Genomic DNA, 24515 nt, shown 5'->3' on the forward strand with positions numbered 1-24515 from the left:
AGCCTACAACAGTACAATACAAAAAAGAATTAAGTCATAATGTGTTAAGATTAGCATACCTCGGCATAGGTAAAACAGAAAGAAAAGTTGTTTTGTTTTATTAACCTTTATTAAGTACTGGTTTAATGCGCCACCCACTAAGCTTGCTAAGTCAGTGGTTCTCAATTTTTTTACAATTATGTATCCCTTTTGAAATATAGTAAAGAAATATAGTAAAATAAAGTACCCCCCTGACCAGCCCGAAACATTTTGGTAGCAGTGGCGGCGCCAGAGATGTTCTTTTGCTGGTGCTTTGGGATTGCTGGACGTTTCAGTGAGGATGGTCTGAAATTTTGAGTTTCCCTTGACACAAATAGCCTTTACAGCCATTACACACACTCGCGCAGATGCCCACCCACCTCCGCCGCGGTTTACTAAGCGAGCGAACGAGAGATCCCCTGGTCTAATGTCATTTACAGCAGGGTGATGTTAAGCATCTTCAGCAGCAATCACAGCAGTGGTCAGGTCATCTTCCTCCGGCCGCTTTTCTTCGTCCCGGTTGGTGACAAGTTCACCATTTCTCTCAGAGTCATTTACAGGTTTTGATAAAGTCGCCACACCTTGACGTTTAGGGAGTAAAAAACGATCAATTGCTTAGTTAGACTCACTTCTCTAATCCTAACAGCTCCAAATATTGAGCTCTTCTTTCTCTTTGTGAATACGTTACTGCGGAAGTAAGGTCAAAAGTTCAATGTGTGCTGCACCCTTTGGTCGAATACCCTTTGGCCGAATACGATCACCTCGGTGTGTTTGTGCATGTTGCTTTAATGTTTTAATGTGATTTGCACTTACGATACCAAGACACATCCCTCGTGTGTGTAAACATACTTGGCAATAAAGCTTTTCTGATTCTGATTCTGATTCTGAGTGTTTTTTAGCCTAAAAATAATCGGTTTGTTTTATTAATGTATTTATTCATTTTTCAAATATAAATTATACTATTTACACATTAACGATTTTTTATTTATTTATAAATCAACCACAGCAATTTCTTGGGGGTGCTAAGGGGGTGTTATGGCAAACCTAGGGGTAGCTACAGCACCCCCTAGCCCCTCCCTGGCGCCGCCGCTGTTTGGTAGAAATAATAAAGAGGCACAATAAAGCCCTGCACCATCAGTGTCTAATTTACGACACAATATTGGAAGTAAAAAAAACACTTAAATGCTAGCCTAGATTCCAAATGTTTAAAATCACTAAATTCATTTATTATATGCACTACATATATATATATTTTTTAATTCATTAATTACGTTTTCAAAAAAGCTCAGGTACCCCATGGAGTACTCCAAAGTAGGCTACCCTTAGTTGAAGCTTACCCCCGCCCCATTAGAGAAAAACTGCGCTAATGACCCAAATCAAACACACCCACGAGGTGAGTGACCAACAGGTGCATTCTGGATCTTTCTCCTAAATTGTACCTACAGAGGCTCAAGTCATTATACAGCTCAAATTGTTAAAACGGGTTACTTTGAGGAGTGCGTGGACTGGTTACATCGTGCTTTGAGAATAAACGAACAAAGAAGTTAAACCTGGAGCAGATTGAGGAGGACTTTACGGTGCATAAAGCTCACAAAAAGCGGTGAGTAGAGTACAACAACACTGTGTGTGTGTGTGTGTGTGTGTGTGTGTGTGCGCGTGTGTGTGTGCGCGTGTGTGTGTGTTGCACGATTTAGGGCTGTAACGATTATTTTCATTGTCGATTAATCAGTCTATTAGTTGTTTGGTCTATAAAATGTCAGAAAATTGAAGGTTTCCCAACTCCCAATATTTATTTATTTATTTCAGGTTTATTTAACAGGGACAATGCACACTAATAATACATATAAAAATGTAAAATGTGCCAGAATTAGCCAAAAGGCTATTTTACATTTGCTGTCCCTGGACAGAAAAGGATTATAATAGTACATACAGGTTTAGCCCATTACAATATATATATATATATATATACTATAAATACTATAAATACTATAAATGTAAAAAATAAATTAAAACAAATGACAAGATCAGCATATAAACAAGAACATTTGGTCAATATCAACATCAACACCAACACACACATATACACACGCACGGGCCAAACTGTCAGTCCATGTAACAGACAACCTCATAGGCATAGCACAAGTGGCACAAACGAGACAAGATAGTAGCAAGATTTAGTGTCTACATGTAATGTTGACAATCCTGATTACCTGTTAGCCACTTCTTTAAGTTAAATTTAAAAGAAACGTAAGTTTTAAAATTTCTAATGTGAGTTGGAATGAGGTTCCATTCACGAGCAGCCCTGACTGAAAAAGCTGTTTGGCCGAATGCACTTTTCCTCAACGGGACAATGCAGTCATCTCTTGCTGCGCTCCTTGTAGATCTGTAAGCGTTTGGTACTGTGTTTACAAGCTGGCTCAATACATGAGGAACCAGTCCATGTAGAATGTTGTACATAAGACAGAGATCTGTATATCTAATCAAATTTTCGAAAATTAAAAGGTTGTATTTTTTTTTAAACTTGACAATGATGATAGTATATGGGTTTCCTATCAAGTACTTAAGAGTTTCAAGATGACATTGTCAAATGTCTTGTTTTGTCCACACATCAAACATATTTACTTTACTGTCAGAGAAGAGTAAAGAAACTAGGAAAAATTTCATTTAAGAACCTTTTTTTTATAATAAATTACTCAAACCGATTAATCGATTATTAAAATAGTTGGCGATTAATTTAATAGATGATAACTAATCAATTTCTCAATTAATCTTTGCAGCTTTGTGTGGGTGTGGGTGGGTGGTGTGCACTAAGACCCAAACTGTGCAGCTGTCTGCTTTTGCTGAGATGGCTGTGTTTATACGAGTCAATATTGTCTGCCTCGGTGATGCTCTAATCTACTCTTGATTTTAAGTGAATGTAGATTTTTACACCCGCCGTGGTGTCCTTTTTTTATTTATTGTTGGGTCATTTTTGTTTAATAAAATAAATAGTTGTATGCTCAGGGTGCTCAAGTTCCATCCATGGAAAATGTATATATTGTTTGTTTGGACATTAGGGCTCTGTAGTGTGATGTGTATGCGTCTGTATATTAATGCACTTCTAAGAATACACTTCATTTTGCATCCTAAATGCATCTATCATATATCATCATTGTCATCATATTAAGAGTACATTTGAACTGACCTACTTTTTAAAAATGTTTTTATTTATACACGTTAAAGTATTTGTCCCATCCCTGCTGTATATAAATAAGTTAAAACCTTGATCAGTTACAGCAGTATAATGCTCTTGAATGCAGCAGGGCTTTTACTTCTAATGTAGTATTTTTTATATTGTCGTATTGGTACTTTTATTTAAGTAAAGGATCTGAGTACTTCTTCCACCACTGATTTATACAGACATTATTGCATGTCTGTTCATCCTGGTAGAGGGACCCTTGTTCTGTTGCTCTTCCTGAGGTTTGTCCCTTAATTTTCTCGTTACTGGGCATTTTGCAGGGAGTTTTTCCTGATCCAAATCAAGAGTCTTCAGATAGACTTATATATATATATAAATAACATCACCTTGGCAGCTTAACTGTGTGCCAAAGGTCAAAAGAAAACAAAGTGTGCATCACATCTGTGAGCTTGCTGTGACACGATGACTTAAAACACGTAGGATTCTAAGTTATTATCCTGATCGCATTTTTTTCAATAACGAATCAATAAATACAGGATTGTGTGTACCTCTCTTGCCCACATGGGGGTAGCATTGTTACGTACAAACATCATTGACTTAGGCCCAGAAGGATTTAAGCAAGGGGCATAAGAGGAAAAAAAACGTCGGCCTAATCAAATCCCATTGTAGATATAATTTGTGTTCTCAGTGCCATATGATTTTTTTCTTTTGTCATTTAATCAACTTTGAAAATGAATATGGCAGAAACCTGCTGATCCAACGTGCTGGCTTGAATACATGACTTCATTAAACTTCTCATTGGCATCAATAGAGATAAAGTTGCCTCTGAGCTGCTCTGTTATGAGATCATCCTGACTTTAGGCCAGTACTCAGAGAGCAGCTCCAGTTTGACTGATTCTCTGATGATCTCATTGTTCTCTAGTTAGCTAATGACTGATCCTTGGCATAGATTGGTTGTTAAAGTTTCTGTCATGACTTTTTCCTGGTACTACAGGTTAATTTGCACATGGATCTGTGGAAATACTATCCATTAATGCAAAATCCAGCTGTGAGGATGGCATAAAAATACCACTCTTATCTAGCTCCCTTCATTCTTGCATAGTTTTACAACAGCTGCCAGTCATCCACCATGAATCAAATGCTACTTTTATTATTTTAACACTTTAGTTCTGAAGAAAAGTAGGATGAGAAAAATGCAAAGAAACAGACGAAGAGATTTCTGTTTGCTTGTATCCAGAAGGCACAAGGCTGACATCATACCCAAGCAACACTGCCCCTTTTAGTCATTTGTTGTGTCAACACTATTTATACAGTATGCCACACTACAGAGTTTCCTTCTTTTTATGATCTTTATTAATGTGGAATATATGAACTGTAGACAGGAAGGTCACAGAAGGAGGAGGACGAGCAGGGTGTGACCTTCTTGGGGAAACTCCTGACTGCCTGCCCACCCACATGCAGAGATGGATGTTTGAATAAGGCCCCTTGTATGCATACGACATTTCAGAGCTGCTTGGAAGAACTTACTGTACATGCAAACAGTTAGGTCAATTGGTTCTTGCTTGTTGTCATTTATTTCTTTCAATGATTTTTCGGCATTGAAACTCAACAAGTGTGTCTCTTAATGAAGATAAAGTCAGGTCCAGGTGGTAAACCGTTTGCTAGTCCCCTTGCTAGTATTTGTTTAATTGATTTTGTTGATGTTAGGTTACATGGGGATGTCCTGTAGAGAGGCAATAGGTCTTCATTCACTCAATTCTCCCCGTCTTTTGCTCTGTGTGACAGGTAGGAGTAGGTGACCGACAAAATGATGATATTGACATACATTGTGATATATTCTCTAGAAATTCAATATAGGAACTATTATAATAACCAGCTGAAAATTAAAGAGCTGATATACATACCTGAAAGGTCACGCATCATGCTGATGCAAAAAAAAAAACTCATTGAAGTGGCTGAATAAAGGAGATTTGGATTTTGTGCTATATAAATAATCTTGACTTGACTTTAAAAAAAAAAAATCTTAATAATTTTTTAGGAATACGCTTATCAGCTTTCCTGCCTATAGTGAGAAGATGGATACCACTGGGATGTTTCTGTGTTAAGTGTGGAGCTAAACCCAGGAGACGATTAGCCTAGCTTAGCATAAAGACTGGAAACGGGGGAACTGTTCTGTCGAGAATTTAAAAAAAATAACTGCCAACCATCCCCTCTAAAGATCAAGGATTAACACAGTTGTTTAATCTGTACACAGCCAGAAATGTGAAAATGATGTGGTTTTAGAGGGAGTGTAACTATATTTCTTCATGAACATAGTTTATCCGTCTGCCCAACAACTCTGTGCAGCGTCTCTACTGGTTGCCTGGCAACCTCAAAGACCACAAAAACCACAAATGGTTGTTTTTACATTTCTATTTGTGTATAGATTAAACAAACGTGTTAATTAGTGAGATTTAGAGGAGCTGGTAGGTGTATTTTTTTAACTGCAAACAGAGCCTTTATGCTACGCTAAGCTAATCACCTCCAGGCTCACGTTTCATACTTAACGCTCAGTTGTATAAATCTTCTCATCTAACTCTAACGCAAGAAATCGACTGGGCATATTTCCCAAAATGTCAAATTATTCTTTTAAAGGATAGCTAACTCTCTATAAATGATATGGCATTCCACAATACCATCCAACAGTATATATCATCACATCGCCCTCATCTGTGCTATGTGACAGATTACCAGCATTACCACAGCATGGGTGATGGTGTACCTCACTCTCATGGCGCGCAGCCCGTAAGCACAAAACCTGAATACTCTTCTGTGACGATGTGGCAGGACGGTTTATTCTGCAATGCTGTTGTATGTTGGTAAAGTACGTCATTGCCCTGAGTGTGGCTGATCCTATCTGCCTGCTGGCACTTCACAGATATTATCAACTGTCCACACCATGATCCATCCTGCACCCACAAACCCCAAATCTAAAATCACAGCTAAAATTACAAACACTATATTTAGTTTGTTTAGAGAGGTGGGAGGAAAACAGCATTGTGCAACCAGTTGTATGCTGTTTATGTCAAATGAGGTTTAGGGACTAGATTAAAGGCCTTCTCACAACTAGTTAGAAACTAGAATTAAACCATCAATTTGCCAAAACACCGCTAGTTACTGTAGGAGTGCAGTTAGCCATCAGATCACATGAAGCATGATCTATCTGGTGGGATAAACATGGAGGGGGTAGGCTGAAGTGACTACAGCATGATGCAGTGCCTCCTGTTTGTGTTGCCTGTTCAAACAGCAACAGAGATGGATTGTGTTGGCTGTGTACAACACAGTAGTAAAGAGGGAGCCTTGTGCACCCTAGCACAGGAAAAAAAGAGGAATGGATTAAAAAAACCTAATAGCATTTTATAGAGATGAGAAAAACAGAAACATGAGGTCTAGCTGACAAGGAGGATGTCAAAAACAACTGCGAAGGAAATATACATGAAAGAGAGGGAGATGAAAGTATTCCTAGGGCTGAAAGTGAAACACAAGTAAGTGCAGTGAAGACTGTCATACACAGATGGCCACTTGGTGTATTTTGTAGAGGCTGCTGAACAAGCACCTCATCCATGCACATTGTGGAGAAATATAACTCACTCACAGATGGACTGCAGAGAAGGGAGGTGCTGCAAAGAAGTCAAACTGTAAACTGATTCTTGATATTCCACAGTGGCTTGGCGCCAGAGGAGCTGTGCTTGGTACCGGTGTTTTCTTCTTCCACGCTCTGCAGAGAAGATAAAGCTTTCTCTCAGTTTCTTAGTTCGTCACCCATTTTTTTTTTTTTTTGTGTGTGTGTGTGTGTGTGTCTGTGTCTGTGTGTGTCTGTGTGTGTGTGTCTGTGTCTGTGTCTGTGTGTGGCCTCCTCCAGTTGTTAGATAATGAATGTTTAAAATACCAAACACAGATTTATGTTTGGTTTTCTATTCTGAACATACAAAAACACACACCGATGTCTGTTGGGTGTTCTTGGTATTTGTTAATGATTGGAGCATGCAGAAGATTCCAGGTAGGGCAGAAAATGAAAAAATAATCTACACGAAGAAACCATATCTCTTGTGCTCGTTGTTATATCACATCTCAGTCTCATAAAGATGATTTAGATTTTATGCAGACTGCCCTCGTCAAAAATACTTTGACATTAAATCTCTTTTTTTTTCAGCAGGATTCAAACAATCTCATTAAACATCCCTCCTCTATAATTATCTTACATTTTAAATAACGTGATGTCATTGTGAGTTCTGTGTGGTTTACCATGATTACAGCACAAAACCTTTGGGTGCCACACTAGCATTTGCCTTCAATTCTGTCACACAAATAGGGCGTCGCGGTGTGTGTTGTGGCTGTGTTGATTAGCTACTGCAGTTGGGGACTAATTTCTTCCAGTGGTCCCAGAGGCTTATGTGTTGTTTTCATTTTATTTTTCATGGGAGAAATGGCTCAGCCGGTAAAAATGGAAAAATCACTTAATTTTTCCTCCACTGCCGAGCTACTGTTTTGGCTTTTAGAGCGCACTCCTCCGCCTACGCAGCTGTTCAGAGACTGGATCTCCATTAAATGGTTTATGTTTATGGGCATTTGGAGGTAAAGGTGCCACCAAATTCTCTCAGTGACACATTGTAATGACCAACAGTACTGTAGGAACATTTTTCTACTGTACAGACACTTTTTGACAAGCGAGATATTCATGCAATAGTTTGCAGAAAAAAAGTACCTTGATTTACCTTTTAAATATTTCTTCTGAAAGCAGGACAGGCTTGAACCGTAGCTTTGGGAGGAGGTTTCTCTGGCCGCCTCGGGTTTCAAAGCTGGCAGGCTGATCAGAGCGCAGAAAGTTTGTGAGCCTTGGCAGTAACGCACAGCACCAGGCTTTGAGGGCCCAGATTAACCTGCACAGTAGTTAAATAAACACACATCCATGCGTGGCCGCATGAATGGACGTTTCATCACCGCTTGCTACATTTCCGTGATCGTACTGGTCTCACACCCTACTGCACTCCCATGATGCAATTAAAAATAACAGTCAAAACACTAAAACATATGTGGAATATTGACTGGCAGAGAAGTGTAGGTATAGTTGGCACTGCAGTGAAAACTCTCTCAATGAACTCCTTCACTTGGAGCTTTTTCCATGACTTTTTCTCTCAAGATTTGGTTTAGATGTTTGTCAGTTGTTAGCTGCTTCCTGTGTTCACTGATCAAGCCTCGCATTGTGCACTTTGGTCCCAGTAAAATTACCTCAAGACCAAATTGGCTTGACCCCAGTGTGAGTCTGTGGCAGAGTGGGGGCTGACTTTCAGGCAACTGCAGGACGGGAGCTTAGTGGGGTGTGAGGTAAACCCCCATGGCGGCAGAGGCTGGAGGGGGGGGCAGGGCTTGTGTTTGTACACAGGGAACCCCGGGCTGCACAGTAAAAAGAGCTTTATTATTTAGGCCTCTGCCAAGCAGAGATCAGGGTGGAAAATACACAGGATCCCCGGCGCCAAGTCCCTTGCTCTCGGAAAATCGGCCCCAGAAGCGTCCAAGCGAAGGGCCTGGATTTAATCACCCACTGCAGCATTTGTCCTCAGTCTGAAGAAAGAAAGCTACAATCAATCTACATCACTGTGACTCTCAATCCCTCCACCAGCAATCGTATTAAAAAGAAATGTTTTCTATGATGTGAGTAACTCAATTTTATTCTGGACACAGAAACGACTGATGTCTGTTAATAGAAACTGTCAAACTATCACTTGCACAAAGTTGTACCTCTTTAACTTCACGTCCATTGATAATATATACATTCATGCACTGTGTCAAAATGACATAATATTTCCTGTATATGAATATTGTGTTGTGCAAAAGAGAAAATCAATCATAATCTTAATTTTGTCATTTATTTCCTTTTTTCTTTTAAATGGGAAATACAGCAGTGAGTTTTCAGCTTGTTTTAAACCGGGGTCTGAATCTTTGCCAGACCCTCTTCCAAAGCGCGCTGGAGGAGAGTCTGGCTACTCCACATAGCATTCGGGGATGGAAGGAAAACATGCTCTGGTTTTATTGGCATTTCTTTAAACCAATCACAATCGTCTTGGGCGATGCTAAGCACCGGAGAAAAGCCGCGGTGCCGCTGCAAAATAGGCTCAGAAGGAACTTTTGGTGGAACATGTGTACGTTTAAAAGTTGTTTTAGTCATGTGTTATGCGCTCCCATCTCTGCTCTCTTTTTCCTCTCCGTTCATCTCAGGTGTTCCTGATTCCTGATTGTCAGTGTGGCCCCGCCCCTGTATATAAGGAAGGCTGGGAGATAGTCCTGCACGAATTTGTTATAAAATCGCGATCTCCATTCACCCTGTTCACAATTTGAATTTTTAAATGACTTTGATTTAAAAAAAAAAAAAAAAAAAAAGAAATGGGGGAGTTTTTGGCCTTTATTTTGGTCGAACAGCTCTCACAAATTTCAGGGCTTCACCCTCAGCCAATGACAAAGTGCCTTTTAGTCACGTGTTTGACTCGTTGAGCAAGCGCGGTAGTTTGGAAATAAACCAAATGGATATTGATTGCATTCGGTGGTGTGGAAGTATTTTGGATTCAAGCAAGATGACGAGGGTCAGTCTGATGTGATTTGCAAGGCATGCTTTGCCCTCCTTGCAGCACCGCAAGGTAACGCCACAAATCTTTACCAGCACCTCAAACGTCACCACAAAGTGCAATATGATGAAGCTGTACAAGGCAAGAGGTCCAAAAGACATTTCAATCAGCCTATTTACAGCCATGTTCAGGGCCATATTCAGTGCAGTGCATTAAACTTCTATTTTTGGTAACCTACTTGAATGGCCAGTTGAATGTTAATTCTATAAAAGGCAAGCAGTTAAAGAGTGTGCTAAGAAATCATTCTGTTTTTGATACTGTACTTAAATTGGCAATTGACAAACTCCGTTTCTGTAGCTACAGCATGATGATTGACATGTTTTAATTATGTAAAGACATGTTCAAGGAGTTCAGATAGAGCCTGTATCAGGGCCATATTTAGTTCAGTGTGTTATATATCCCTATTTTTGGTAGCCTACTGTACTTAAATGGCCAGTATGTACTTTATTTTCTTTATTCATTGAAGCCTCTATGTTTACAGGCTTGTGGTGATGCGCAATGTGCTATAGGTGCCAAACTAAATCTGTTTGGTACTGCCAATTTGTTTTGTTTTGTCATGGTTCATATGTGCAATAAACATTACAGTTCGTGAGAAAAAAATCGTGGCAGAGAATCGTGATATCAATTCTAAGCTACAAAAATCGTGATTCATATTTTTCCCCAAATCATGCAGGCCTACTGGGAGACAGGGATCGGGTCTCTGAGACTGAAGCAGCTCTGATCGCCGTTGTCTTCTTTTGTGTTTCATTGCTTTGAGGATGGAGGTCTGGTAGTCTAGTTTTCACGGCTTTGTTTCTTTTAGTGAGTCACTCCTTTTATTTTGTGGGGGGGAGTGTTCTGGGTCCGATGACCCTTGATGGGTTGGCTCAGGCTTCTTCCCTTCTTTTGTTCTTTTTGGCCAGACCTTCAGACTCCCATAGTTTTGGTTTAATTAAATATAGTTAAGTTGTAAAGAAACTTTAATTTACCTTAACTAATCCTCGGGTTTGGTGTTCTTCGAGATGTTGACGGTCACATTGAAGTTGTGCTTGTTTGCTGTGGCCGTAACACATGCAACAGAAAACTCAGATTGGACAGATAGTCTAGCTAGCTGTCTGGATTTACCATCCAGACATCTGAGAAAAGGTTAACCATAGTCCTCATATATTAGCCGGAGTTTAAAATGCCTACACAAAGGAAGCCCAAGGCAACGGATATCCGGCCTAAATTAGTGAAATCTGGCGGATTTTCCGGCGGCAACGGAGCTATCCCGGAAGTGGAACGTCAAGAATATAGACTAGAATCCAGTGAACCAGAAGGACATGAAATGTTGAAAATGTCCTGTATGGATCGAAGCTCTCAGTCACTGTGGATCTTTCACTGTTCCCATTTGCTTTTAGAGAAATCCAATTGGAAAGCATTCACTCAGGTTCGATACAACTGGTAATGTACAGTAATAAAATAGTCAATAGATGGATGAATGGAATCAAGCCATATCTGTTTGGGTTAAGGGTTTGTTTGCAGATGAAAAGTTGCATACCATCAGACAGACAGTGCTTTAGTTTTTCATTTGACAGGTGCTTTGACAATTTATACCACTAGTGTTATCCATGAACACCTCAGGAGTCAAACAATAAACATGAAAAAGTGCAGAAAATAATATAATAAAATGTCAAGTGTAGAGTTGATACAGTTTGGGTTATTTTTACAACCGATAACCTCTACGTGGTTCAACAACTACTCCATTAGACTCGGGGTTCCATGCTTTATGACATTATCACTTAGATAATTGTTTTAGGCAGAAACACTTGGGGACAAATTTGAGGCCCGAAGACATCCTTAGACTGTCGATGCCCACAGGCAAAAATCCTATCTGCTTCATATCATCCACCTTCAGTCTTCTGCCTAAAAAAGACAATGTTGCCTGCCTCCCTGACTACAAGCCGCAGACGATGACCTCAGTCCTAATGAAGACCGGCCAGTGCCTGCTTTTGTCCTTCGCCAAATGTGTCACACTCCCATCATAACTTGATTCCTTTCACTTTGCCTGCACAAGTCGAAGTAGATCTGAACCGCACCTGGGACCTGGAACACCTGCAGTCACCTGGATACTTTGCTAGGATGATGGTTATTGCTCTGTGTTCACTGCTAACATTCCCAGTTAAATGCATGTATGGCAGAGCTTTATCTAGGAAAGGGTGGCATCTAGTTGCAAATGGTCTAGCTATCTATCTAGCTATCTATCTAGCTAGCATGCAAATTGTAGTCCTCTGGAGGAGAAAATGGTGACTTACTTTGAAAGTCTCTGTGTTCAGTTGCTGAAGTTGCAAAAGAAATACCTAAGCATCACCCGGACAGGCCAGGAAAGATGACCACTGGGTGTTCAGCCTCTGGATGACCAAAAATAGCTCCATCAGATTGGTAAAAAGGCTCATGGCATAGCAGTGAACAGCTAATTCTAGCTGTGTACATAACCTGTTAGAAAAAACAAAGAAAAAAATAAGATCATGGTTGTCATAAACCACACAGTTGTCTAACACTGCACATCCAGTTACCTGTTCCAGAGATGAAGCTAATTTGTTGAGCCAGGAACTCACCTTTCTGTGTATTACTTTGCTTCTGTCCGTGCACAGCTCATTATAAAACTATTTGCCCTCTCCCACACATTAGCCTCAGAAAAAAATGTCTACAAGCCATAAAAATCAGATCCCATTTTTCTTTTTATCCTCAATAACTACATCATGCTACACTGTTCCAAGGCACTGCTGGACACCAGCACCCACCAACATGTGTTCAAAGAGAATCTCTTCTTAGACAAATGCCCCTGAGATCAATCACCTGCCATAAAAAGAGAAAATCTATCTTGGATCTTTGATCCACCAAACAGGTTCTGAGATCACAAGAAAACCTTTTTCAACTGACAATCATCTGGAAGAAGATGTTAGAAAGTGAAGGCTGAGGGAGTTGTATCCAAAACGCACCCTATTTGTGATTCACCAAACAAATACAGCTGCTGTCCAGGCATCAATCCACCCTTAACACTTGCAAAGTACAGTAAGTTCACCACTGAAAAACACGTTTTATCTTCTTCAACTCTTCCCATGTAATTTTAACGTCCACTAATTAAATTGATCACCATATTAATTACAGGTATATTTAAATGCAATTTTACAAGTTAAAGATCACAATTAAGCATATTGCACTGTGTGTTTTCCAGTAGGATCATACTTGGAATCAGCTTGTTTTTCTTAACATAACTGTCCTCACACTTTTATGCTTTCATTAGTACCTGCATCAAAAAACAATGCAGAAACATGACTCCAAATTAATGCTAATGTTGCTCCTTATCTGCTGGATGTGTGAATAGGCAATTGTTTCCAATACATGCACTATAACAACTTTATGAGGTAATAATATATCAGTGTTGTGTTTACAGCTTGTAACGCTGCCCTCAAGTGGCCCAAAAAAATATCTATTTACACGGGTTTAATAGACCTTTTTCATGCAAGAAATGTTGACATGTCACAAAAAAGCACGTGCAAATAAATAAAATGAATGATAGCTGAATTCCATTTATTTATCTATTTACTTACATCAATTTTATTATATAAAAGCGCAAAACTTATCAGGCTCGTCAAAACCACAAAGACCAGCGCTAATACAGGTTAGCCTAGCTGGTAATAAAAAAATCCCTCTGCCTCCTTGTCCCTACATGTTGTATTCAACGTGAGTGGGAGACTAACCAGCCTGGGTGAGTGCAACGCTTTCCTACTTCTGGAGGGGTGTGTGTGGTGTCACTGACTCCTCTCAGATTCTGCATAGTTTGTGTTCGTGAGACGACGACTACCTCGGGGACCGCTCTGGTGCGTATTTAGCTCTGTTCCGTTGGCGTCCTTGCCGGGCCAGCCCCGCTCCTCCTTTGATGGTGCTGTTTAGATTTTAATAGGTGTTTAGAGAAAAGTTTGTTGTGTTGGAAAATAAGAAGTCTTTCTGTCCTTTGTCTTCCGTAGTATCCTTCAGCTAGTGACATGTACTCTTCAGGTGAAAGCAACCTTCTCCAAACTCGCAATCATCCCGCACACCTGTGACTGTCCAGGTAAAATCAGCACACAACCACTCCCTCCTCAGTCTGACCCTGCCCCACTACCTGAAAGACCAAAATTAATATAACAAAATATATAAAAAAAATTTAGGGCCCGAGCACGAAAGTGCGAAGGAACCTATTGTTTTTCGTCAGATTATTCTTTTTCCGAGTCCTTCGTCGCATTTTTGAGGGATTTAGAATGTACGAAAACTCACAAAAATGTGCACATATGTCACAACTGGTGAAAATGGCAAAGTTTTGTAGTAATTGGGCTTGGGCGTTGCCAGGGGTCTCCATAGTGCCCCCTAACATGCGCCTTAATTCCGACAAAAGTATTAAGTTAATATACCAACTTTTGAGGGAACATAGGTCTCATCTTGAAGTCCATGATGCTATTTTTAGAAAAAATTACAAAATTCTAAAATTTCCGAAATCTTGGTTTTCGTGAAAAAAAATCTTCATTTTACAAACGCTTGTTTGAGGACTTTACGATGCACGAAAACGCTCAAACTTTTGCAGCCATGTGCAGAATATTAAACTCTTTCACCTGAATTCACATTAAGGCTTGGGAGTGGTATGGTTGCTAGCGCCCCCTAATTGGTTTTAGCCATTGGGCACATTTTTGACAGCCTCAGTATATACGAAAACTCACAAAAATTGGCGCCCACATAAATACGTGGGAGCTTTGCGAGATTGTACAGCGATTTCGCCCAAACCTGTAAGTGTGCTCCATAGCGCCCCCTAAGGCGTGGAAGGCCTTAACTTGGACATAATTGCTCTGATCTTCACCAGATTTAATACCCATATTGCTCTTATCATTGCGGACATATCTCCCATTTACCTTCATTAGCTCCGCCCAACCGGAAGACTTTTTAATTATGCATTTTTCAGGTGTTTTACATTCTTTCGAACTTGTCCTAGGCCGTGATTTCAATATTCTTGATTATTTGCAGGTAGTATCTGTTGACCCTCATGGCGAAAAGTTATCCAAAGAATTTTGATAGTTGAAAAAATGTGCAAGTTACAGCAACTTCCTGTCTAAACAGGAAGTTGCCTTATCTTGGCAATAATTATTTCGATTGCCCCGAAACTTGACAAGGTTGTTCCTCATGGCCGGTTTAGCATCTGTGCCAAACCTGGCGGCAAGGGGAAAGTTCGGGGGGGGGGGGGGGGGGGTGTTTTTTTTTTTTTTTTTTTAAAAAAAAAAAAAAAAATAAAAAAAAAAAAAAAAAAAAAAAAAAAAAAAAGGAAAAACCCTCCCCACAAAAAGTTATCAAAAGAATTTTGATAGCTAAAACAATGCACAAGTTATAGAGGACCAACTTCCTATACGTGGGTGTCAAAACAGGAACGGTTGTATCTTGACAACGGCTATTCCGATGGACACAAAACTTAAAACGGTTGTTCCTCATGTGCCAATGAGGCTGTGTGCCAAATATGGCGTCAATCAGCTTTTAGATGGCGCTGTTTTCATTTTTTTTATTAATTAGCAAATTCGCTTTATGCGAAACCTACTTTTTTTAACTCCTCGTAGAGCGTGAGTCCCATCTGCACAACAATGTGCACGTAGACTCGGTGGACCCTCATGACCAAAAGTTACCAAAAGAATTTTGATAGCTAACACAATACGCAAGTTACAGAGGACCAACTTCCTGTAGGGGGCTGTCGAAACAGGAAGTTGCTTATCTTACCAACATTTATTCCGATTGCCACTAAACATGACATGGTTGTTCGCATAGGGGCGTGAGCATCCATGCCAAATTTAGAGTGAATCGGCCATTAGATGGCGCTGTTAGAATTTCTTTTTATTAATTAGCCACATCGCGATATATGGGAAACCTACTTTGTCTAACTCCTCCTGGGCCATGAGTCCGATCTGCACGAAAACTGGCATATAGACTCGGAGGACCCTCATGATAAAAAGTTATCAAAAGATTTCTGATAGCTAAAACAGTGCGCAAGTTATGGAGGACCAAGTTCCTGTAGGTGGGTGTCGAAACAGGAACGGTTGTATCTTGGCATAAGTTATTCCGATTTACATGAAACTTAGAATGTGTGGTCTACATGTGATATTGCGGTTTTTTTGTGTGCTTTATATACCGTTACATAAAAATATATTTTACTGTTCTATTTTTCAGTTTTGTTGTTTTTAGGCTGTTTTACCCATGTGCCATCCAGGGTGGGGGAAGGGAGGAGGGGCAAATAAGATCCCTTTGTTGGGCAGTTAATGAATGTCATAATATGAGAGGATAAACAAGAATACTGTGTTTGTATACTCTTGTTAAAATGATCCATGTTCAGTATTACAGATGTGGATTTAGAGGCTGATGATTTGCTATTATTCTAAATCTAACCTTCAGTATTGAAAAAATTAAAGTTTGATCACAACATACATATATATAAATCAAGAAGAACAAGGAAGATTTACTGAGATCCATTTTTAAGTCACCTGCTCGTGTGCTCCACAGAGCACAACCTTTGTCCTCTTTGATTTACTCATTGCATCAAAAACCTGCTATTGAGTCATTGTCTGGCCCCCTCAGACTAAACTGGATCCAGGATCCTCTGGCCGGCTCTTAATTCGTTCGCCTCACTGTTGGACAAAGCAGGTGTGTGAATCACCACACAGATCTCTGATTTGCTGCATCAGCTGTCTGTCTGTTTGCCTTTTTTGCCCTTCTGGCTGAGTATCGTGTAAACTCTTCATGTTTGGATTTTAGTGTGTTAAAATAAAAAAATAAAAACTCCATTCCTCTGGAAATGATCCATTGGCAAGAAGAGGTCAACTGTGAATGTGATCACTGAGAGTGAAAAGGGAAGTTACATCAGCCCTCCAATAAGCCAGGTTAGTGAGTTATGATCAGTCATAGTCTTAAGACTTCTACAAAGCCCAATGAATGTGAAGCAACAGCAAGGGCTGGTTTTGGCTTTGTTAAGTCAACTACCGAACCCACCGCCTCAACAGCCTTGGATTTACTCTGAGAATTTATACAAAAAGACATATTCCTAACACACCCAGTGTTTAGCTAGCTAACATGCACAGTCTTTTCACTTACAACATTAAACTTCGGTCAAGTGAGTATTTTGGTATTGTGGGTAAGAATGCATGTGTGCCTGCATGCATGCTTGTAGAAGTCCACCACTAAATACAGAATAAGAGCTTACAGGGTCTAACAGGCTCCTGGCAGCTAAAAGGTTGTTAAATTCCCCTTTATCCCAGTTTGCCCTCTGCCTCAGTGCAGGGGAAGGTACTGAGTTATCATCATATAATACCACACAGCAATTAGCCCTGGCTTTTGTCTTGGCCTTTTTGTATTCCTTTCAAAACATCAGTCATCACACAAAAATGCAAAGTGATGCAACAGATATCCTTCTTAGAGAAATACAGGCTGATGATGCATCGCATACTGTGTAGTTGGTTGTTGGGGGCTTTCCCTTCACTCACTGCTGGAAGCAAAACTAAAGTTAACCACAAGCTAAAATGAAGCTTTAATGATCAGCAAAAGGACAGGATAGAGAACAAAGTTAATGTAAATGCTCTATCCTTATTTCTATCAGAATAAAGAAAGTAATATCGAAATGGTTCAACATACAATATAAAATATTAACAATGTGATTCTAAATATACAAAAAAAGATGAATAAGGGAAGAAAGCAGATATGTAAGTTTTCAAATAGCCACATGTTCTCACTTTAATACATTAAAAAAAAAAAAAAAATTCAAAATGGGCCTATTTGAACACACAATCTGAAACACTATTACTATTAAATATTGAAGCTTCTGGTTGGAGTTATACCGAGTTCAAGTTCAGGTCATTTATTTGCCATTCCAACTATAAAAATTACATTTGAAAATAAATTATTTTTCCAGGCCAGGGTATAAATTATAAGTATATTTTAGTACAGTACAATTTAAGTACAGTATCACGCTAAATGTGAAAAACACTGTCATAACACAATTTAAAGCACCCTCAGACAGGTTTTCTGAGCCTGTTATATGAACAAATTCATAAACTTCTAGTCTTTTGGCACAAGTGTTAAATCCTTCCTGTGACTCCATTTCCTACAGTTTTGGCCACCATTGCTCTCTTGAGATGACGTAAAATGCTTTGCTGGTTTAAAACTAATATTGTTGTATGGGATTTGCAAGGAAATTAGGGTTTTGCTTGAAGCCTACTGGGCCCTTCGGCAAGCTGTTCCCAGTGAAAAGTGATCTGATGAGGCTCCGATCAACTTTATAATGAACTCGTTTTTTTTCAGTAAATAATAGATTAATGGTTTATAAAGAGACATATATAAGAATGTTTCTCTTGATTAAAATGGCATTATAAATCGGAACACAATTGATTTTAAACCAAATTCTTTGCTGAATATGTCAACAAAATAGAAGTGAATATAGATACATGGTGTCAGCGTTCAGAGTCACTAGTGGTTATATTGCTCATTTGCTTCTAAAACCAAGCATTATGGAGTGGCTGCTACTTGCACAGAGTCCTGGTGTCTGTTTTCGCAACAGCACAAGAAAAACACAGTGCTGCCATGATCTCTCACTCTACTCTCCACATCAATCCCCAGTGTGGACTGCTGATGCCTTTTTCTCCCCATATGACTCTTATTAGTTTGATATGAAAACACAGCTTCATCTTTATTCTCATGGTCGAGAGCCATTCTCACACTGTGATTTTCAACTTCCCATCTGTAGTCTCTGCTGCCTCAAAAAAAGTCGCTGACCAGCTGGCCACAAAAATACTTATTTGCTTTTTCGATGTACAGTAGAGAGGTTTTGCACAACCCTGAAGTTCAAAAAACCTTTGATAGTTACAGTGCTACTAAAGTTTTTTGCCTATCATTGCAACAGTAAATGGATATTTTCGAGATAATTTACATGCAAACCATTGCCCTTTTCTTTTAGGTCAGTATTCCAATTACGTTACTATCAATGAAGAAATTCCATCGTGCATTTGTGTCTCATAGTACCGCCATTAAACTACAGTTCTTTTGAAGTCTTTGTTGTATTGGGAGCTGCTCAAGGAGCCATTGGGAGGGCGGTTTCTGTATAAGGTGCCCTTGCACTGTCAACACTTTAAGAAATCAAAGCCTCCTCATCCCTTCCTGTGTGAAAACGCCCAAATGTTTTCAATTTCCCAGCGAGTGTTGGACTTTTGACTCTTTCACAATACTTTTCACACTAAAAAAAATCCTAATGTAGAAGTCTCATGTGGTATGTTTAAGCCTGCGGAGCTGCTTACATGTGCACCAGCTTAAGCTTTCACAGCTAACGTCATCGCTGGTAATTTTTTAGCAGCAGGGGTGAAAGACCACTGTGGTGAGCATCTCTGTGGTGTGTTATCTGCCGGTAATTGGAGTTATGGTACTCTGTTGGTTTTTAGTTTGTATGAATGAATGAGTTTAAATCCAGGATTTCCTTTGTGATGAAGTGTATACCTATGTGTACCTAAGTACCTGTATATAAATACCTAAGTGTTTAACCTATATCCTTTACATTTGATTGTGATTTCAAACATTTCTAGAATTACCTTTTAGTCATACAATTTTAATATACACTTCTCTGACAGAAAAATTAGAGTGGATGACAATAATGCCATGGTGTGGTGTTTTAAACAAAAAAGACCACTGCAGACAACAGGATTGCATTGCAATTGTTAGTGTGTAAATTCCTCCCTAAATCCTTAGTAACTTCTAGCTGGTCTCAAATCACAAAACCTCAGTGGCTAAGCTGAATATCAACCTTAACTGCCAATCCTTTGTTAATGTAGGCATGACTTGTTTGTTTTATTTACTGTATATATGAAAAATTGGATCGTGCAACAAAGCAGGCCTGCTTGGTTCTTTCGGGGAATGATTGTAAAGATTTGCAAATAATATGTTTACAGCATTTACTATCTAACTGGGACGTTTTCAGACCGATTGGTTGGGATTTGATATGGACAAAATACACAAGGTGATACACTGGTAAGTGCAAATTACGTTTAACTATGTGTCCAGCTAATTTAAATAGCTCACAAGACTGCATTGTGTGAACAATTAATTTAATTTAATATTGTATGTGGCATTTTTCTATATTCATGTTCTACCAAAACAAATTCCTTCCCGAGACCATTTTGCAGAGCCACCGTCGCTACGCCGCCCAAGACGATTGTGATTGCTTTAAAGAAATGCAAACAACCCAGGCCGTTTTTTTTTCTCCTATCCAGGAGTGTATGTGTAGAGGGGCCAGACCTTACTCTGCAGCGCTGTGGAGATATGTCTGGTAAGTGAGACTAATATATGTGTAACCAGGTGGTAAAAGCATAAATATAAATATATACAGGAAATCAAGAAACAGTCCATGTGAAGCTCGTTATCCATGAGTTATGTTGCAAACTGTTTGTTGATTTCAAAGTTAGTAGTGCTGTTTACAATGAGGTGGATATGTTATATTTGAGGTTAAATTGTTTTTTATGGAATGTAATCATCATAATTTCAGGTTTGGGGTAAGTTATGTCAACAATGTCCCATCACCTCTTTTACTCTCACTGTCATGTGTTCGCAAACATTAGCTATGTCAGTTTGAGCATTTAGCTGTAGCAGTTACACGGGGCGGTTACTGAGTGTGAATATTCACTAACCGCTAATCCCTACATAATAACTTTTTCTCTTTTTTTGTGTGACCCATCTTGTTGTCAGAGAATGAATCGGTATAACTTCTTATGAGGGATTTCTTTCTGTATGATTATTAAGCGTTGGTGCAAAAGTCTAGAATACAATATTTGCTTATTCTTTAGAAGAAGAAAAAACTAGATATGTATTGTTGATGTTTATTAAAGTATGTCCACCTTCAAATTTACTTTGGAATTGTTTCTGCATGACATTCTGTCATCTGTATTTGTTCAATAATCTGATCTTTAAATGGTCCCCAAAATAGAAAGTATGTCTCTAATAAATGTTATCACAAACACTTTTATTTACCAATTTCTCAGGGAATAATCAAACATACAGCTTTAGTGATGGTAGCCTGCTTAATTGTGTTCTTTTGTGCATGTGCACATTTCAAGAGCCAGTGAAACGTCTGAATCTTGTGGTTTTGCCTCATGCACTCAATGTATTAGCTTAGCATGAATGGTGTGATCTACCCACATCTACTACACAATTTAATTTGAAACCGGCAGCTTCACAAGGACCACATGGCCGTGTGACTGCTGTGCGATATGTGTTAAAGCTGAAGCTGACCATTTGAAGTTTCCTGTATATCTGTACCAGATGGGGCCGTACCAGGCAAAGCAGACTTCATGGCTGTCGACTTCACTTGCATGTGATTGGCAAGTCAGACATTTCAGAATGATGGATGTGTTTTCCCTGCTGACGCTTTATTTGACACAACTGTTTAAAAAGACTGAATACAGCCCTACATTGTCAGGCAGAATCTCTCTGGTGTATATGGTACTTCACTACACTTCACTTTTGGGAGATAGTAGATTAAAAAAAGTGGTCAAAGAGAGCAGCAATGGACATATGGAGCATCTATAACGAGTCCAAATTTTGCTGTATAATTAATTGTCTCAGAAATAATTGCGATTAACAATTTGTCACTTTTAATCAAATAAAAAAAAAATGTATTTATGTATTACTTTTTCAAACTAATTAAAGTTTTGAATGAATGCCAAGATACATCTTTTGTTATATATCACTGTTTTGTGTACACAGCCTATGAAGTACAATTTGCCTCTTATCATAAAACATTGCATTTTTGGCTTAAATTAACATAAAATTGACAATGGAATATTAATCCCCATCAATACAAAAAAAAGCATTAATTATAAGAAAAAACTTGAGATGGCTACAGCCCAGTATGTTTGGAGTTGCTATGGCAACAAGTGACAGCTGCCGCTAGTATAGCTTTAGCTCAAAAGTCCAACCAATTATCCCTCATATAAATACAATTTGGCACATCTAAACAAAATCAACAATTACCATCAACCTATCCCTTAGGACCTTAGCAAATGTTAGCAAACAAGTTGTTATTTACAGAAGAGCCCAAATCCCCGGGGAACTACGGTTGCATAATTGGTGACGGCCATTTCCGCTACAGTGTCATCATTTATGGTAACTTTACCAATTTAACTAATTTACTAATTTAACAAAGCACACTAGTAGATTAAACACAACAGACTAACTGCATTACTAAAACACACGCTTCGGTGGATTTCAAATGCCGACTTGACTTGCAACTGTGGGTGGGGCGTCCTCTGGTAGGAATCCGTAGGATCGTAGGATAGCTAACGCTGTTAGGTGATGCTACGCGGGTATTGGAAACGTGTTTGATGGATGCAAACAAAAGTGTGCCCCATCTTTATAAAAAAACAATAGCAATAGCTCTTAGAGGGCTGTGCCTATACTCATACAATCTGGAGTTACAATACGTAACTAGCGATCTAATGCTTTAATTGCTGTTAAACAAAAAAACGGCACTACGTTAAAAAATAAATTGTGGTTAGACAATTATTTTATAATTGTTACAGGCCTAATGGAGCATGCAAATGAGGAAAAAAAAGTCAGTACAAGGAGAAAGGTGATGCTGAAAGGTGACTCCGTGTGTGTGGTCTCCCTGTATCAGATGCCCTGTAGGGAGACATGCACGCACTATGTTGATATTCAAAAGCCTTGGATGTTTGTTTAAAGTGAGTAATTGATACTTGCCACTGGAAGAATTTCCCCCAATTTGGCACAGAGTGTGAGAACAAGGAGAGTCCAGTTTGCCATGTCTGCCTGCTGTCGGCATGTGTTATGCTACAGGAAATACGCTGGCCCTGGTCCTCCTGCTTCTTTGGAGTTCACTGCAATGGCAGCACCAGACCACACATACTGCCACTTTTATGGTTTTCGGGCTGAGGATTCCTACTGTTGCTGCCAAATTGCCTATTATTGAAACTTTAAATAAACAAGCAAAGAAATGTAATGCTTTTGTTTGGTTTGGAACTAGAGTTGAAACACTTTAAAACCCGATTTTAGGACACCAAAGAATGAACTATTTGAGGAGAGTGCAGACATCTCAAAATTGAAAATGGGAGCCCTTACTGGAAGGCCATGGAAGATTAGTAGCATTCCCATGAACGCTCCCTAACTAAATTACTTTCTGAATTCATCTTTTGAATTACTCGCTGCTGCTGCTCTCCTGGGACAAAGTGTCTTCCCAGGCTACTGAGAATTTGTTGATCACTGCTCCATTTAAAGAAACGCTAAAGTGGCCACGGCTTCTTTGATGTCAGCCTCTTTGACACCTTAAAACGCGAGTGCACTAAAGAGGCTTAGCCACGGCAGGATTCCACCTCAGCTGTTATCTTTGCCAGCATGGCGCTGCCTCTGAAAAGGGAGGATCTTTGCACTTTGTTTTGATTGCCGCTACTTACACCCCCAGCATCTCCTCTCATGCGCAAAATTGTGCTTGAATATCATTTTGATCATTTCATTCTTCTCCTTTCAGCTGCCCTCATTCTTGTGTCAGTACAAAGTGTGGGCCCTAATCCTTTAATGAATGTCTTCTTCTGGGGCTTCACATGGCAGCACATTCCAACCTCGGGACAGTGAACAGCTGGATGAATGCAGCACAAGGTGTTTTATTTCATCCCGCATTGTCAGACGTTCATGTTTGCAAAAAACAATTTATCTATTTACATATCAGGGAGGACAGCCAAACTGGGATGAATGGAGACACGAAGCCTCACAGACAAGCAAAATCAAATCAGTTACTGGACTGACATCAGTTTAGCAACTCATTTCTGATCATAAAAGCTACACTGGAAACTTCCTTTTAGAGTTTTTGCGAATCTGGATGACTTTCAAGATGTTAAACAATTTAATTTGCGAGTGGACCGGCCTTTAGGTGTAGATTTGGTTTCAATTAAAGCAGGCAGAGATTGAAAAAATACCATCATATTTTACTCAAGTTGAATAATTGCTTCCCCAGTTATATGGACACAAGTCAGGGTAAAAGTAACTGCCTAGAACAGTGCTGCAGTATATGTAAATCATTTGTGTAAAATATCTTTCTTTTTTATTGGGAACCCCACTAGCTGACACTTCAGCGACCACAAATTACAGGCTACATGTCCATTTTTGGAACATTTCAACGTAAATCTTCTATTTTAAAATGGCCTATCAGCTCAAGGTTTGGGAATGTTAATTTTTACTCAACAAAGCTTCAGTATCAATATCAGAATGTTAAGTTCAGAATAAATGTTTTACTTAAAATGGGAAACAAATACAAGAATTTAATCAAATATTCCTTTAGAAAATGTAAATATAATAGTACATTATCTAAAATGAAATGCAGTGCAGTGTACTACCTATACTCCATACTGGAGGTATTTCCTCTCATAACATCAACAGCAGTGACTTACTGAGAGCAACTATTCCTGGTGCAATCTTCTCTCCACCATGGCATCCAACCGTTCTTTCCCTACACACAGGTACAAAAACAAACAATAGTTGCCATAACCATCAGGGAGGATGTATTTTTCCACATTCTTTGCATTCTTCTAAACACTGCAACCCTGAAATTAGTGGCCCTCAAGGTCATTTAATCTATGAAAACCAGCTAT

The 24515-nt window shown here is 39.2% G+C and overlaps 1 long non-coding RNA gene across 2 annotated transcripts; it reads left to right on the forward strand.

The window, feature by feature from the left end:
- The first annotated feature begins 1422 nt into the window (after positions 1-1422).
- Positions 1423-21499, forward strand: LOC120546827. 2 transcript variants are annotated; one of them, XR_005636953.1, is made up of 4 exons: positions 1423-1618; positions 19812-19890; positions 20133-20188; positions 21178-21499. It is a non-coding gene; the product is annotated as an uncharacterized LOC120546827 (long non-coding RNA). The 2 variants fall into 2 exon arrangements; XR_005636954.1 differs by lacking the exons at positions 20133-20188; positions 21178-21499 and adding an exon at positions 20034-20079.
- The last annotated feature ends 3016 nt before the right edge of the window (positions 21500-24515 follow it).

This window comes from Perca fluviatilis, chromosome 18 (genome assembly GCF_010015445.1).
Source record: "Perca fluviatilis chromosome 18, GENO_Pfluv_1.0, whole genome shotgun sequence".
Lineage (NCBI taxonomy): Eukaryota > Metazoa > Chordata > Actinopteri > Perciformes > Percidae > Perca > Perca fluviatilis.